Source organism: Canis aureus, chromosome 34 (genome assembly GCF_053574225.1).
Source record: "Canis aureus isolate CA01 chromosome 34, VMU_Caureus_v.1.0, whole genome shotgun sequence".
In the NCBI taxonomy this organism is placed as follows: Eukaryota; Metazoa; Chordata; class Mammalia; order Carnivora; family Canidae; genus Canis; species Canis aureus.
Window position 1 is genome coordinate 11,005,270 of NC_135644.1, and position 18,163 is coordinate 11,023,432.

Genomic DNA, 18,163 nt, shown 5'->3' on the forward strand with positions numbered 1-18,163 from the left:
CGCCGCGGGCCAAAGGCAGGCACTAAACCGCTGCGCCACCCAGGGATCCCTAATACAAATTTTTAAAAAGATTTTATTTATTTATTTATTTGAGAGAGAGAGAGAGAGAGCACCTCACTCATGAGAAGGGGGGGTGTGGAGGCACAGAGGGGGAAGGAGGGTGAGGGAGAAGAAGACTCCCCGCTGAGTGTGGGGCCTTACTTAGGGCTCCATCTCACGGCCCTGAGATCATGACCTGAGCTGAAGTGAAGAGTCAGATCCTTTTTTTTTTTTTTTTTAATTTTTATTTATTTAAGAGTCACAGAGAGAGAGAGAGAGAGGCAGAGACACAGGCAGAGGGAGAGGCAGGCTCCATGCACCGGGAGCCCCACGTGGGATTCGATCCCCGGTCTCCAGGATCACGCCCCGGGGCAAAGGAGGCGCTAAACCGCTGCGCCACCCAGGGATCCCAAGAGTCAGATCCTTAATGGACTGAGCTACCCAGGTGCTCTGACAGTATTTTTAGCAATGAGATATTTTTGATTGGGACACCACGCCATCTCCCCCACCCCTACCTGCCACGCGTGTGCGCTCTCTCCCCCTCTCTCTCTCTCTAAAAAAAAAGCACACCCCCCCCCCAAAAAAAAAAACCTTAAAAAATACTGTCATCTGAACTCTCAGTGACTTGTAATCTTTTTGCAGGTGGGGAAGTCTTGTCTCAATGTTGATGGCTGCTGACTGATCAGGGTGGTGGCTGCTGAAGGTTGGGGTGGCCGTGACAATATCTTCAAATAAGACAATGACGTTTACTCCATCGATCGACACTACCTTTCACGAATGATATCTCTGTAGCATGTGATGCTGTTTGATTGCATTTTGCCTCCAGTAGAATTTCTTTCAAAATTTGAGTCAATCCTCTCAAACTCTGCTGCTGCTTTATCAACTAGGTTTTTGTAATATTCTAAATTCTTTTTTGTCATTTCAAATCTTCAGAGCATCTTTACCAGTAGGTTCCATCTCAAGAAACCACTTTCTTTGCTCATCTATAAGAAACAGTTCCTCATCTATTCAAGTTTTATCAGGAGATTGTAGCAATTCAATCATATCTTCAGGCTTCACTTTTTCTTTTTGAGATTTTTAAGTGATCTCTACACCCAATGTGGGATTCGAACTTACAACCCTGAGATCAAGAGTCACATGCTCTACTGACTAAGCCAGTCAGGTGCTCCCAGACTCCACTTCTGATTCGAGTTTTCTTGTTATTTCTACCACATGTGCAGTTACTTCCTCCACAGAAGTCTTGAACCCTTCAAAGTCATTCATGAGGATGGAATTACATCTTCCAAACTCCTGTTAATATTGATATTTTGACCTCTTCCCATGAATCACGAATGTTCTTAATGGCGTCTAGAATGATGAATCCTTTCCAGAAGGTTTTCAATTTACTTTGCCCAGATTCATCAGAGGAATCACTATCTACGGCAGCTGTAACCTATGAAATGTATTTCTTAAATAATAAGACTTGAAAGTCAAAATTACCCTTTGATCCATGGGCGGCAGAATGGATGCTGTGTTAGCAGGCATGAAAACATTAATCTCGTTGTGAATCTCCATCGGAGCTCTTGGCTGATCAGGTGCATTGCCGATGTGCAGTCATATTTTGAAAGGAATCTTTTTTCTGAGTAGTAAGTCTCAACAGTGGGCTTAAAATAATCAGTAAACCATATTGTAAACAGATATGCTGTCATCCACAGGCTTTGTTGGTGTATTAGAACACTCTCATAGAGTAGATTGATTCTTAATTCTTAAAGGCCCTAGGATTTTTTGATTAGTCAATGACAATTGGCTTCAACTTAAAATTACCAGCTGCTTTAGCCCTTAACAAGAGAATCAGCCTGTCCTTTGAAGCTTTGAAGCCAAGTGTTGACTTCTCATAGGCTATGAAAGTCATAGATGGCGTCTTCTTCCAACCTAAAGCTGTTTCATCTGTAGTGAACATCTGTTATTTAGTGTAGCCATCTTCATTAATGATCTTAACTAGATCTTCTGGAGAACTTGCTGGAACTTCTACATCAGCACTTGCTGCTTCACCTTGCATTTTTATGCTGTGGGGATGACTTCTTTTCTTAAACTTCATGAACCAACCTCTGCTTGCTTCCAACTTTTCTTCTGCAGCCTCCTCACCTCTGTCAGCCTTCAGAGAATTGAATAAATTTAGCACCTTGCTCTGGATTAGGTTTTGACTTGTGGCTGATTTGATTGTCTATCCAGACCACTATAACTTTCTTCATATCAGCAATAAGGCTGTTTCACTTTATCATTCATGTGTTCACTGGAGCACTTTTATTTTCCTTCAAAAACTTTTCCTTTGCATTCAAAGCTTGGATAACTGGCCCAAGAGGCTCTCTGCCTATCTCAGTTTTTGGACATGTCTTCCTCTGTAGGCTTAATCATTTCTAGCTTTTGATTCAAAGTGAGAGATGTGTGACTCTTCTTTTCACTCACTTAGAGGCCACTGTCGGGTTATTAATTGGCCTAATTTCAATATTGCTGTGTCCAGGAAATAGGAAGACCTGAGGAGAGGGAGAGAGAGTTGGGAATGGTCGGTTGGTGGAGCAGTAACACAAAAAACATTTATTGATTCGGTTTGTTTTCTATGGGTGCAGTTCGTGGCAACCCAAAGCAATTGCAGTAGTAACATCAAGGATTCCCGATCACAGGTCACCATAATAAATATATAATAATAATGAAAAAGTTTAAAATATTGTGAGAGCTATCAAAATGTAACACAGAGAATTGAAGTGAGCAAATGCTGTTGGGAAAATGACCCTGATAGACTTGGGCAACCCAGGGTGGCCACTAACCTTCAATTTATAAAAAATACATTATCTGTAAGTGCAATAAAGCAAAGCATAATAAGATGAGGTATACCTCTTTTTAAAAAGCTCTTTATCTTATGGAAATTTTCAGACATTCAAAAGTAATTTGTCTTCTAGTATGAGTTTTTAAATTTGATATGGGGTCCCAGAAGATTCAATGGGTCAAAGGTTATGCATATTTTACATTTTGATAAATAGTGTCAAATTGTCATTCAAAAAATCTGTATCAATTATATCCCCACCAAATACTGTATGAATGGTACCAAAAATCTTAGCCAAACTTGAAAATTTGAGACACTTACTTAAAAGAAAATGAAAAGACTATTAAGTTTCCAGTTTGATCCGCTAAAAGACATTCTTACTGCGAAACTCTATTTGCCAGTTCTAAAGAGAATTTCATTGAAGGAAGTAAACATTGGTCTTTAGTTCTTTCAGTCAAGTATTTACAGCTGAGGCTGTTTGCTATTTCAATGCAATTCACCAAAATTTAGTGCTTAACCACATGAACAACACTTCTGGTTTCTATTAGCTCCCTATCCTTGTACGTCAGTGACTTTAGTAGTGGCTCTGATGATTTATGTTATAAGCAAAGAATGTACTTAACTCTGGGCATTAAAGGAAATGTGGCTAAATCACATTCTATAGCTTCTAGTTAAGCAAAACTAAAAAATAAAAGAAAATAAAGAAATCAAACAAATTTGCTTAAATTCTCATACTTCTGATTATTTCAAACTTTATCAAATTATCATTTTATCATTTTTTCATTCAATAAATATTTATATTTAGTTTCTGCATGGTATTCTATGTACTAAGAGGATTAAAAAATTAGATATGGTTCCTTTTTCTAAGAATTTGCATACATATAAAAATAGGAATCTCTCCTTCTCTTTATGCATGCATCCATCCATTCGGCCACTTATTCTTTCAACAAAAATTTATCTTTAGTGTCTACTGTGTTGTAGCAATGCATTTGGAACTCAAAGTTAGTAAAAGATGGTCCTTATCTTCAAGTAAGGACAACCTAGTGGGGGAAATAGATAATCCTATGAGGGGATGAGAGAAAGCTTTCCAAGAAAAGTGGCATTACAAATGTCTGAAGGATATGTAAGGTTTCAAGAGATGGTGTAAGAGGAAGTTCATTCCAGGTCAAGGAAGTATGAAATATGCTGGGCAAAGGCATGCAGATGCAAAAGTGCATTGGAGAACAGGTTGGAGGGGGAGGTTGAGTGATACAGCAGATATTGAAGTTGAAACTGGAAAAAAATTGGCTAGGATCAGTAAGGAGAAAGGGTATCATTATGGGTAGAAATGGTTAGAGACTTAGTGGAGAAGGAGAATGTACTTAAACACAGTTTTGAAGAATGGGTAGGATTTGATAGGCGGATCATAGGTGTGAAAAGCGTTAGAGACCAAGAACAGTATAAGCGTAGATTCGTGCCCTAGAGGACAAAGGAATGGCTCTGTGTTGGCAATAAGAAGTATCTAATATTGTATCGCATTCTTTCTGGCATTAGGGTTTTCATGTAGGCTATTTTCTCTGCTGAGAATCCTCTTTGCCTGTTACAGAATGCTTTTGATAGCCATTAACAAAAAACCCAAATTGGATAGACCTGGGGTTGGTTTAGCCCTTAATTTATAATCCTGCCAGGGCTTCATTTCACTGTGATTATCCTGGTTCTTCCCTCTCTTGTATATTGGTTTTATTTTCAAGCTGGCTTTTGTCCTGGTAGAGAGATGACTGCTGCTAGCAGAACAGCTTTCCATAATCTCCCAAACTAGAGTCTTCTTCTTCTAGCTCAGGGTACCCTGCAATTTTCCTTCATAACACTTATCATCTTTAAATTATACACTTATTTGTGTGATTATTTGCTAAAGGCCTGGCTCTTCTACTGAAGTTTATGAAGCTATGTGAGAGCAGGGACCATGAATTTTTCTCTGCGCAGATCCCTAGCTAGCACCTAATAGACACTCTGTAAAAATGTGTGGAATGAATGAATAGATTAATCTCAACTCCTATTCAGTAAGGAGAAATCTTACATTTAACAGTTTTCAAAATTGCCATTGTGCCAGGGGAGAGGGAACATAAAAGTGACTACTAACTAAGCTCAGAGCTGTGTTACGGTATGATCCAAAACTGATAAGCACCCTGTACCACAGATAGGGTACTCCAGGAATTACATGGATTAAAAGACTAACTGTTTCTGTAAACAACTCTATCAAATGCTAGTTTTAGCATTTGTAAAAATATTCATTCTCACTTTTTTATATTATCAAGGTATATCTCACAGCAAATTTTAAATACATTTACACAGACCAGGACTATCTTGCTTTTCTGAATAATTTTCTGCATCAGAAATACACATCATGGGACCAAAGCTATAAATAATATTTTTTTATGGGTTAAAGAATTGATTATAAGTTAGTACAACTGCTGTCATTCAAAATACACATTCTAAAAACAAAAACAAAAACAAAAAACAAAATACACATTCTGATTCCTGGCTGTTTTGAAATTTATTTTCGTATTAATTTTGGTATAGTTTTTATTTCTTTTTTAAAAAGATTTTTATTTATTTATTCATAAGAGACATAGAGAGAGAGGCAGAGACACAGGCAGAGGGAGAAGCAGGCTCCATGCAGGGAGCCCGACATGGGACTCTATTCCCGAGGCTCCAGGATCACACCCTGGGCTGAAGGCGGCGCTAAACCACCCCGGCTGCCTGGTATAGTTTTTAATTAGAAGGATTTAAGAAAAAACAAGTTTAATACTTTGAAATATTCATGTTATGAAATGTGGGTTTACTCTATCTCATCAAACCTTGTAATTCTGGTTGAAGATGCTTAGAAAATTCACCTATAGAGCATTAACTAAGTTTGGTCAAAATATTTGGGCAGTCTTTTTTTTTTTTTTTTTAAACACTTTATTTATTCATGAGAGACACACAGAGAGAGGCAGAGACATAGGCAGAGGGAGAAGCAGGCTCCCTGTGGGGAATCTGATGTGGGACTTGATCCCAGGACCCTGGGATCACGACGTGAGCCAAAGGCAGACACTCAATCACTGAGCCATCCAGGTGGCCCTGCGTAGTCTTAATATATTTCTTTCTATGCTTTCAGTGGGAAAAAAGTCTCATTGTTGGATTGATCCTGCAGTGTTTTAGTGACCACACTACCTGTTTATTGATTTTATCACCTGTTTAAAGAAAGATTTATTTACTTACTTGAGAGAGACAGAGAGAGAGAGAAGAGGAGCAGGAAAGGAGCAGAGGGGGAGGGAGAGTCAGGAGGGGAAAGAATCTCAAGCAGACTCCTCCTTGAGCATGGAGCCCAAAGTGGGGCTCAATCGCATGACCCTGAGATCATGACCTGAGCAGAAACTGAGAGATGCCCAACTGAACCACTCAGGTGCCTTTATCACTTAAAAAAAAAAAAAGATTTTATTATTTTATTTTATTAGATTTTATTTATTCATGAGAGACCCAGAGAGAGAGAGAGAGGCAGAGACACAGGCAGAGGGAGAAGCAGGCTCTATGCAGGGAGCCCAATTTGGGACTTGATCCCAGGACTCCAGGATCACACTCCAGGCCGAAGGCAGGTGCTAAGCCACTGAGCCACCTAGGTGTCCCTAAAAAAATGATTTTATTTTTAAGTACTCTCTGCACCCAATGTGGGACTTGAACTTTCAACCCCAAGATCAAAAGTTGCATGCTCTACTGACTGAGCCAGCCAGGTGCCCCTGATTTTATTACTTTTTAACATAAACATTTTTGCATTCCTACTAGAACATGTGAATAACTTTATATTTAATTTGATTTCATCTTATAGTCTTTTATCCAGTCTTAAGTTATTTGGAATTTATAAAGCCTGAAATTTTCAATTCAGTAGTAGTGATATGGAAATTAAATATTTAAGTCCTATTTTTTCCATAGGGAATCTAAAATCAGCATTTAGTCAGGTGGGTGTGGGCTAGTCTATTTAGAATCATAACTTCATTTTATTAGGCAATCTCTGGGGGTAAACATTCATTTGGGAAAATAAATCATCAATTGAAAAGGACACCTTCCTTTTCTGCATCTCATCCATTGTTTGTCCTTATTGATAATTTTCTATGTTATTAATAGTATCGATTAAAATTTATAAGAATCTCATTATATGAAGAAATAAAGACAATACATACAGTTAAAGAAATAAAAATAATGGGTCCTTACTTTACAAGACATATTTTCTAGAATGTGCAAGACACAGGTAAAGCAGTGAGATGGATTTTTTTTTTTAAGATTATATTTATTTATGAGAGACACAGAGAGAGGCAGAGACATAGGCAGAGGGAGAAGCAGGCTCCATGCAGGGAGCCTGATGTGGGACTTGATCCCTGGTCTCCAGGATCAGGCCCTGGGCTGAAGGCAGCGCTAAACCGCTGAGCCAGTGGGCTGCCCCTGAGATGGATTTTTGTATGGTTTAAGAATCTGTTGGCATTTTTTTTTTTAGATTTTATTTATTCATTCATGAGAGACACAGAGAGAGGTAGAGACACAGAGGGAGAAGCAGGCTCCATGTAGGGTGCCTGATGTGGAACTCGATTCCAGGACTCCAGGATCACGCCCTGAGCCACCCAGGTGTCCTCTGTTGACATTTTTTTAATGGGTCACCTTCATATCTTAGTCTTCTTTTGTTCTGCTCATGATAACTCTATAGACATGTTTGAAATCATTCCATCCTACACAAAACCAAAACAAGAAATTAGCTTTTCATTAAAATGTTTCATCTTTAGAGAAGCTCCTGGATGTTTCCCAAATCTAGGTTGGGTTTTTAATATCCCATTAAGAGAGCCAGCTTAGCCTCGTGAGATAAAAATTGACATTAGGACATCTGCGTCCCACTGTTATTTCGACAATAACTTTGGATAACTGCCCAAGATTTTTGTGCCCCAGTTCTCCATCCATAAAATGCTTGTCAGTAGGTGTTCAGTGTTTGTTCAATGAATGAATGAAAGGATAATAACCAACATTTACTCTGTGCTCACCACGCACTAGGTACTTTACATGCATTATGACACTGAAGCTCTATCAAGTAGATGTGGTCATTAACTCTATTTTATAGAGGAGAAAGTTAAGCTTAATTAACTTGCTCAAAATCATACAGCTAGCAATGTGTGAAATTTGAACCCAGACTACCCAAACCCAGGGCCTGCATTCTTAAACATGCTATGACTGAGTCTTCCTCCTGGTTCCAGGAGGAGAAAGTCAGCTACCGGCGACTGACAACACTCCAGCCATCCTCTGCCTGGTGAACTTGTGTCTGTACTTGTCCTGTTACACCATGTGATGAAGGAATTCAGCAGGGCTGGAATCTCTCCCTGTGTGGTGTCAGTGATTTTTGGGTGCAGGAAAATTCTTTTACCTTTTGTGTCTCGAAGATTGCATAACTAAGGTCCCTCTAAACCAAAGAGGCAGAGTAATTGACCTCAAAATATGTACTGGCCTTTGATCCCTTTGGGGGGTAAGTTAGGGGCATAGGACTAAGTATTCCTCCCCCCTCTTCCAGAAATCTAAATATAACACCCTGGGGACCCCTGGGTGGTGCAGCGGTTTGGCGCCTGCCTTTGGCCCAGGGCGCGATCCTGGAGACTCGGGATCGAATCCCACGTCGGGCTCCCGGTGCATGGAGCCTGCTTCTCCCTCTGCCTATGTCTCTGCCTCTCTCTCTCTCAATCTGTGACTATCATAAATAAATAAAAATTAAAAAAAATAAATATAACGCTCTCAAAAAAGAAATTTGATATCTGGTAGGACAAATGGCCAATAGATGCTTGAGACCCAGATGGTAGTGGTTGGAGATTTGGAGGAGTCTCCACCCCAGTTTATCGAAGCCACGGACTATCCTAATTAATATTTAGAAAGTGTATACATGGACAGTGAGGTTGAGTTTATACGACTCTAAAAACCTTCATTTTGTTTTGAAAACAGTGCCACATAGAGACCTATGTGAAGTTTGAGATGAGTCTATGTTCTTCCTTATGGTTTAGAAAAACATTCCATATTTTGGAAACATATTGAAATCTTATTTATATAGTGAGCACATTCTAGGGCATAAACTGAATATTTTACAAAGCTGAAGTTAAGTGAGGATGACTCTAGTTACGTCGTGGGTATCAAGGGTGTGCGGAGACTGCTAACTCTGGGAAACGAACTAGGGGTGGTAGAAGGGGAGGAGGGCGGGGGGTGGGAGTGAATGGGTGACGGGCACTGGGGGTTATTCTGTATGTTAGTAAATTGAACACCAATAAAAAATAAAAAAAAAAATAAAAAAAAAGGGTGTGTGGAGGCAGAGCTAACCCTGGGTGTCTTAAACAAAACTGGGGACGAGGCTGCACTTGTGAAAGATCAAGGAGAACTCAGAGCCTGTTAGATCAGGCATGAGCAACCAATATCATAACCAAACAGGTTTAGAGCTTCCCTGATATATTTTAAAAACATCTTTTGGGATGCCTGGGTGGCTCAGTGGTTGAGCGTCTGCCTTCGGTTTAGGTCGTGATCCCAGGGTCCTGGGATCAAGTCCTGCATCAGGCTCCCCACATGGAGCCTGCTTCTCCCTCAGCCTGTGTCTCTGCCTCTCTCTCTGGGTCTCTCATGAATAAATAAATAAAATCTCTAAAAAGCCAAACAAACAACAAAACATCTTTTAAAAAATGCAGTTTGGCCGAGAGGAAGAGAAGCTATCCCAATCAACACAGAGGAGAGAGCTGTGAAGAAAACAAAAGAAATGTGTTTTCTTAACCAGAATCACAGATCTAAAAGAGATTAATGCTTCATAAACTCTCAAAAGTACTTATCAAAACACAGAAGGCATTTTAAGTGCCCCTCCCGCGAAAAACAAACCAGCCCAAAAACCCCCCAAACAAACAACTAACCCTCTACCCTGCAACTAGTAAGAATGCAGTACAAGCCTTTAGGCAGCAAAATACTCTGTTAATTTTGAAAGGCTACCATATGTCACTGTAACACAACGGAATGCTGTTTTCATGGCTCTCTTAACATACCGTGTGGTGTCCGAGGGTCGGATGATAACGGTGTCCTTCTTGTGCAGTATCTAATTGTGCATTTCCTCGCTTCCTTTGGTTTCACTGTCTGTCAAAACAAATAGCTTTAATGTTGACACATATAAATATTTAAAAATTTAATAGTTAATAATGGAACCATATACTATGCTAGAAACAGTTTAAAAACTCAAAGCAAAGCCTACAGAAAGCACTTTTTATTATTTTATTTATTTTATTTTTTTATTTTTTTCAGAAAGCACTTTTTAAATTTTCAGTGGGAACCTCTAAAAACAGTGTCCTGTGTTAATAATTTACTTTCCAAACTAGATTCAGAGAGACGCATTTTAAGGTGATTATTCAAACCACGTACAATGCATAATTATTAAAATGGGTGTAAAAAATGGAGGTAACTAGCTCTGAAGACAGTATGTAAAAAAAAAAAAAAACACCCAATAAATGGTATTCAATTGTTAACTTATAAAACTGAGTACCATAAGTGTTCAATGTTTACGATATCTCAGCACAATTACTTGCATTTACTTAAAGTATTTTTTCCTTGTAGAAAATATCTTAATAGCTGCACTTTAATCATTCGAAATACATTTATATGCATTTAAGATACTGTGGTTTTGGAATCAAAATCTATCTGAATGTCTGATAGTATGCAATGATATTTATTAGGAACAACAACAACAAAAGGATAAAATGGCTCAGTATACTCTAAGGCAATATTAATAATAATGCAGTCAAGAATGAGGACAAATGAAAGTCTTATAACGCTGTATAGGTAAAAATCATCTCGCCACACGTCCTTTTATTTCTGTGTTAAATTTAAAGGAAACTCCCTCCTTTTAAAGAATTTAAGGATAGTGAAATATTATGACTAATATAATATTCTGGGTAGCAGAACAACTACCATGCATATAAAACGTTTCCTTCTGGGTCACACATTTCAAGGAAATAGAATATAATAAGGTAACTTTAATACCAAGACTAATGCAAACGGTTGTATCGCTTTGTGCTTCAGAAGGCACTTTCATCTTGCAGAGTCATAGGGCCATCTACAGAAGCGTAAGTAATCACTGTCTATGACTACAAAGAATTCTGGTTATTTGGGTGCGGCCAGATAGGAGCTTTCGGTATTTTCTTCAATTCTCCGTTGACTTTTTGTAAATAGCACCTTTAGTGAAATGGTTTTCATAACTTTTCCTAATGGTCTTTTTATAGTACAATATAGACTTTTATGTTAGTTTCTTCAAAACTCAAAGTCACAAAATACTTGTAGTAACTTCTATTTCTTGGTTTACATCTGATTTAATATACTACATTATTAACTAATATTATAATATAAGATGCAATATGTAACATAATATACGCTACATTATTAAGTCAGAAGTAAATTCTACTTATGTATCTGTCATCTATCGTCTGTATATCAGGGAAAATCACTGTAAAATTCCATTTATAATCTGTATGATTGCATAGTGCCTCCAACTTTCTGAGGTCAGCGAGGGGAGCATATCCTTTTGAGCTTTAAAATTGTTGAAACTCTGTACATATCTTACTATTCCAAAAAAAAACCAAAAACAAAATAATTAACATTTTATAAGGCTAAGATGAGGGCAGGAACATTCTATTGTTCTACTACAGGTAAAATGTCTTATTTTTAAAAGTGTCTTGCATAGTCAGAATTACAGTTTTACTCAGTTCTCTCTCATTGTCTTTTTATGGTAATGCTGTTTGACTTCCAGCTACTATGGTGCAGTTATGTCTACAAAAGATGAAAGTCATAAAAATCATCCACCTTATAAGAACATTATGAGTAAGACTATGGAATCCTGAAAAAGTCCTTCAATGTTTTGGAAAAACATGTATCATGTAATAGCATTATTGTGATGAGTTTCGGAAAATGTACTTAGGGTCTAGCTTCAGTGTTTCGTTTAAGGGGGTTGACATTTCCCATATTAGAACATGCAGAAAACAGGTGCATGGCTGCAGAGGAGTTGATTTTCCCAACTGACCTAATAAAACCACATAGGTCCACTTATGTTTTATTCACGGGAAGACATAGGACACGTATATTATTGTTTGTTGATTTTTAACTCAGGAGAGTTTAGGACAAAAGGTAGAACCCAATTATCTGGTGTGTCTGTGGAATTATGAAGGCAAATTGGTATTAAATATTTGATTTTTGTGCCAGAAGTTGAGATTTGGAAACTGAGGACATGTCATCAATGATTTGAATTGACCATAAGGCGGCTTAAGTAATGGCAGTCATATCATTCTCATTGATTAGCTATCCAAATTTATTAGTGGTTTTCAATAAAAATATTTTATATACTCCACTGGGATAACTTTTAAGGTAACTCCTCATTCTCCTAGAGCCTTTCTTGCTGCCAAATGTTTACTTGAGTATATATCATAGCAATAGTTCATTTTTATTGAGTGCTTACCACATGCAAAACCTTTTATATGTTATCCCAATTAAACCTCACAAAAATCTTTCTAATGTAGGCATTATTATTAATTGTACTTTACCAATAATGAAACCGAGGCTCAGAGAGGTTAAGAAACTTGCCCAAGCATCTGTTCATAAATGTCAGAAATGGGATTAATTCAGGTCTGTCTAACTCTAAAATCTGAACTCTTTCTCCTACACCAGTGTCAGCCTCCAGATCTTAAATCGTAACCAGTTAGGCAATATTTTGTTAAAAATACATAAATTCATTGAATATTAAGCATTTCTAAATGTTTTGACAAATTGTCCTTAATTCATCACATTAACTAAAGGGCCACTTATTTCTTTTGAGGGCTTGTTTTGTTCCTGTACATGACGAATTCAGTTTTATTATCTATCATTCTTTTCCTATTTTTACAGATTGAATTCTAATTTGTACTGTGATGTTCCAGATCTTTAAAAGTGACTTACATAGGAAAGTATTTCACATTTCTAGTTTCTGCTGATATTTGTGGAAGTCATTGTCTTTACATCACCACAGAAAATCTCCAATTTTATTTTTATACCTCTCGGTGGGCAAAAAACTGAATGCCAGGAAATGCTTATGTCTAGAAGATACCACTCATTTATTTTTTTATTACTTTTTTAGATTTTTGTATTTATTTATCTATTTATTTATTTATTTTTGAGTAATCTCTACGCCCAAATGGGGCTTGAAATTACAGCCCTGGGATCAAGAGTTGCATGCTCCACCAAATGAGCCAACCAGGCGCCCTGATACCACTTTTTAAAAAAGAATAGAAATCTGAGTTTGTTTTCACAATAAATGATCAGCAATGCAGAGAAACAGTTTCTGATGAAGAAAGTAAATAAAGACAATAAAATACCAGCTAAGTTTCATGGCCATAATAATTTGCTTTATTTTACATGCTGTGGGCACTTCCCCTTATACTTTCTACTGCATTGTTTTGTACTTATTTATTGGCTATTTTGTTACTCTTCTATAGTTTCGTGTATTCCTCTTTCATCATTCAACTACTTTATACTTTCACCAGAACAGGATCCCATCTTCTCGTTTTTTGCTTTTGTTTTGTTTTGGATATGATCTTGAAGATCTCAATATTTTTTTAAAGATTTTATTTATTTATTCATGAGAGACACAGAGAGAGAGAGGCAGAGATGCAGGCAGTGGGAGAAGGAGGCTCCGTGCAAGGAGCCTGATGTGGGACTTGATCCCAGGTCTCCAGGATCACGCCCTGGGCCAAAGGCAGGCGCTCAACCGCTGAGCCACCCAGGGATCCCAAAGATCCCAAAGTATTATGAATGAATCAGCACTCAATAAATACCTATGGAAAGAAAGCTGAAATAATCATTCTGCGTGAAGGGAGGAATTAACAGCATTAACTAATAAATAGGCTTTATTTTTTTTTAAGGATTTTATTTAATTTTTTAAAGATTTCTTTATTTGCCCCACAGAGAGAGAGGGAGAGCCAGCACAAATAGGCAGAAAGACAGGCAAAGGGAGAGGAAGAAGCAGACTCCCCGCTGAGCAGGGAGCCTGAGGCAGGGCTCGATCCCAGCATCCTGGGATCATGATCTGAGCCTAAAGCAGATGCTTAATTGACTGAGCCACCCAGGAACCCCAAGATTTTATTTATAAAGTCATCTCTACCCCCAGTGTGGAGCTTGATCCCATAACCCGGAGATCAAGAGTTGCATGCTCTACTGACAGAGCCAGCCCGGCGCCCCAAGTTTTATTTATTTTTGAGTTCAGAGTAACAAGATGGAATTAAATGCTTTCTTTATAATTCTAAAATCACAGTGTACTTTAAAATATGTGCCTCTTCATGAGCGAACACCAAAGGATTAAGCTCTCAACAAACTTAGTTTTTCATGGAAAAATCACGAGGAAGAAAAATGTTTATTAAATTTTATAAAGGCAAAGTCTTAGGCTGTGGGTGGTGAGTATCTCATGGCTCTTAGTTGTAGGTTTTTAAAATGGAAATGGAAAGAGCATAGAAACCTTATTGTCTTTTGGCACAAAAGCATCATCACACTTTTCCTGAGAAGCTGCTAGAGTTTTGGTTTGTGGGCATGTTACCCAGGCTCCTAGTCCATCGTTAGCAACCCAGGAACATTGGCTTTACTATGTAGTTTGTCTTTCCGTATTAAATGTATTTGTAATTATTTGCCCGCTGTTATAGCCTCCTATTGTTTGGATCTGGACAATCTGGATAAGCCTTTTCCCTGAGAGGAATCTAAGGCATAGACAGAGGGATGCGCCCAGAGCCTTTTTTCTAGTTGCATCTGAGCTTTTCCCTTCTGGAGCCTGGTTTCGGGGTACAAGATGAACACCAGGTGCAGCTAGCAGTAAAATGTACTTCTGAAGACTCCAGAAAAGATTCATGGGTTCTCTTGGTATGTGTTTGATTTATAATTTAGACATAATTTTTTGTTTGTTTTGGACAATGATTGAACTAAGGTCTTGTGGAAAGGGCACAGGATATTCCTGACTCCCTCTAGCTGTCTCTCTCCCACTCACCAAAGAGCTTGCTGAATTTCTCAAAGCCGGGACAGCAATTAGACCCATAAAAATGAAGTTCATTAATGAAAACTAATTGAAAATTAATTCACCACGACTCCGGGGAAGAGCTCGTATTTGAAATGTTGTGTTGTTAGCAAGTGAGTCTCTAATCATCAGAGCATGGCAAAAATACTTCAGGATGACACATAGGTTAATGAGGTGGTGAAGCATCAGAAGAACAAAGTCTTGTAATGTTAAAATAGCCATCACACTTAAAAAGGCAGCCTTGCCCCTCCCTTCCGACTCCCCTTTCTGCCTCATTTCTGCCTTCTTGTTTCATTGTCACTAGACAGAGCATATGCCACGTTGTTATTTCTCTCCCCAACACATTTTTCCTAGAGAAGAAATTCCACAATAATCTCCAAGTTTTGAATACTAAATACGAATTTGGCAAATGACGATTTATCTAAACTCTAAAACTTGTGGAGTCCACTTTGTCACTTTTTAAATGTTTATTATGGAAAATATCAAACATCCACCAAAGAGAGAATGCTATAATGGAATCCTCTCACCCAACTTCAACAAGTATCTACCAGAAACCTATTTTAAACCATATTTTAGTAAACTCGAAAAAGCGAGTATTTAGACAGATTATTTTCTTTCTCACGGAATAGATGTTGTGTCATAACAGGCTTGCTTTTCTTCTTTCTTTCTCATTCACCTAAAAAATGTTTATTAAAGGTATTGTATGTGCCAGATGGAACTAAGAAAGGACAGTTATTCATTAAGAATTCCACCTATATCTTTTCTGAGGGGTCATCTAGGATCCTCTTGGAGCATCTTTACATGCAGACAGATTCTGATTTTATGTTTATATTTATGGATTTTTCTTTCTCTGTTAGGTCAACTATCATTGACATTTTTCTGTGTCTTTTAGTCACTTCAAGTGGGATTGTTCTTCACAAAACATGTATCTTCATTTTGCTTTTTAACATAATTCAGTTATGCTGGTATTAAAAATAGTGGTAAAGTGGTATATATGAGGGGCGTCTGGCTGGCTCAGTCAGTAGAGCGTGCAACTCTTAGTCTCGGGATTGTAAGTTCGAGCCCCAGTGTTTAATAGAGATTGCTTAAAAAATAAAATCTTAAAAAAAGTGGCATATGAAAGAATCTTATGAATCACTGCGTCTCCTTTCTACAGTATTATTATTTTTGACAGTGAGAAATTAAGGGAAGAATTTTGAAGCTAATTTCTTTTTCTTCATTTGGTTGTTACCAGGATCAATTTGTATTTCCTTTATTGTCAGTCCTTTTAGCAAATCTCCAAAATTTGTATTTAAGTATTATAGCTCCAATCTCAATCCAAGGAAGATAATAAATACAATCTCTTTGTTATATTTTATAGAGTGTTTTTAGGAAAGCTATTCAAAACTATCAAACTCTTCTGGAACTCTTTTGTACATTCTTTCAAGGCGTGGAATTTAGACAGACCTTCACAGTAAAGCAATGCCCTCTTAAAATCTCTTCTTTTTTCACATACTGCTGTATATGTGAGTTTAATTTCCCATTTCTCACAACACACCATTTCAAAACAATTTTGCTGTAGTATCTTCTTTAAAAAGTTTTTAAAAAACGTATTACCTTCCATATCACATTATTCTGATTTTTCAACTAGATTATTTAGGAGAATATATATTTGTGTTATTGCTGTACTGTTATGTTTTATTTTAAAATAGGAAATTTTAAAACAGAAAAAAGGAAACCTGACAGGGTAAAAAGTTAAACAGCCTATGAAAATGCCAAGCGCTGCCCCAAGTGGTGTAAGAGATCGGTGTTGGGCTCTAACTGTGATTTTGTTATTATATTGCTAAGAAATGTGCTTGTGTAATTCAGTTTTTAAAAGAAAACTTGATATAATGCCACTACCCACAACCTTATTAGTAGTAAAGCCAATTTCAGCAGGGAAAAGGAGACAGACAAAAGACACATGAATTATCCTAATTTTGAATATGTCTATTACATTTATCAGATATTTTCCTCCTCTGGCTGAATTTCTTCTGCATTTACAGTTATTGATTTGAAGAAATATCACATAGTCTATTTGGGGTTCCTTCCTTGCCCTGCTCTCAGACATACCAGTAAACTATGCTTTGTAAGAAACAATGTGATGATAACATGGTAACATGATGATAGCATGGAAACAGGACTTGGGGAATAGGAAAGAAAATAGACTTTAGCTGAAAAGATCAAGGAGGAGAGAGGAGCCCAACACCGGCTGCAAAAAGCAGCGCATAAAGTTGTCTTCTCCTTCACAAAAATACGAGCTTCTGTGCAGCACAAGTACCGAATGAAACATACGTAGCACATTACCTGGATTTCTGTGCTGGTCTTTATTTCGAAAAGTCATACTCATTTTCCATGTGTCAAGTTTCTTGGCAGGGACCAATGAGGGGACTTTGAGGACATGAGCAAAGTATTTAAATGACAGTATCAAAGAAAATATGGCTGTTTTCCTTTATTAACAACCAGTCAATTAAGTGTCTCTAATTTTCCTTAGATAACTAACAATGGAACTCATAGCTGAGACTTGATCTTGTAAAAATTTTTTAACTGTAAAAACACACACAGACACACAACAACAACGAAAAAAAGAATCTTTGCCTTAAATTGAGCTTGAGCATTTCAAAGCTGGTATTTGCAAACTCGGAAAAAAGAGCCTTTCATTAATCCATGATTTTGGAAACAGTTACTCTAACCCACAACCACATACAAATACAAAAATCCTAATGGGACTATTTTCTTACTAAGCCTGTAACAGTTTACATTCACCTAATGGCCTGGGGTTATGAGCAAACTACTCAATTAGAGAATTTAGGCTGGTTGCCCACATATTTTAGAGCAAATTATCCTTTCACAAATGCAGAACCCCCTATATAAAACGCCTAACCAGTATTTCCTGTAAAAAAATACTATTCCCTAAATTCCCACCTTGAACCTACTAAGAATTTCTCTTTTTGCTAGGGCAAAGATTTTATGGAAATATTTGTTTTTATATCACATACCTTACTGTTGGTCTTCCTGTGGGCTTGTGTTCTGACCTTAAAGCAGCTAAGAAATTATAATCAAGACACTTCTAAATAAGATATTTCTTTTCTGAGTACTTTTGCTAAGTACCTAAGCTAAGAACCTTAAGTTGGAAGGCATAGAGTCCAGCCAATTCTTTGATAACAGATCTTCTGCTTGGGGGGTTAAATGAATTTCATGGTTATCCTTAACACTTACTA

General features: G+C 37.5%; 1 long non-coding RNA gene across 5 annotated transcripts in view; it reads right to left on the minus strand.

Moving 5' to 3' along the window:
* Positions 1-665: 665 nt before the first annotated feature.
* LOC144304646 (uncharacterized) overlaps positions 666-18,163 on the minus strand; it is a 46,910-nt gene continuing 29,412 nt past the window's right edge. For 2 of the 5 annotated variants that reach the window (XR_013371573.1, XR_013371575.1), the window contains 2 exons: positions 9,898-9,985; positions 666-2,552 (listed from right to left, as the gene is read on the minus strand). This is a non-coding gene — a long non-coding RNA (uncharacterized LOC144304646). Of the gene's footprint in view, positions 2,553-7,345; positions 7,576-9,897; positions 9,986-18,163 lie in introns of those variants that run through there. The other 3 variants (XR_013371570.1, XR_013371574.1, XR_013371572.1) reach the window with 2 other exon arrangements.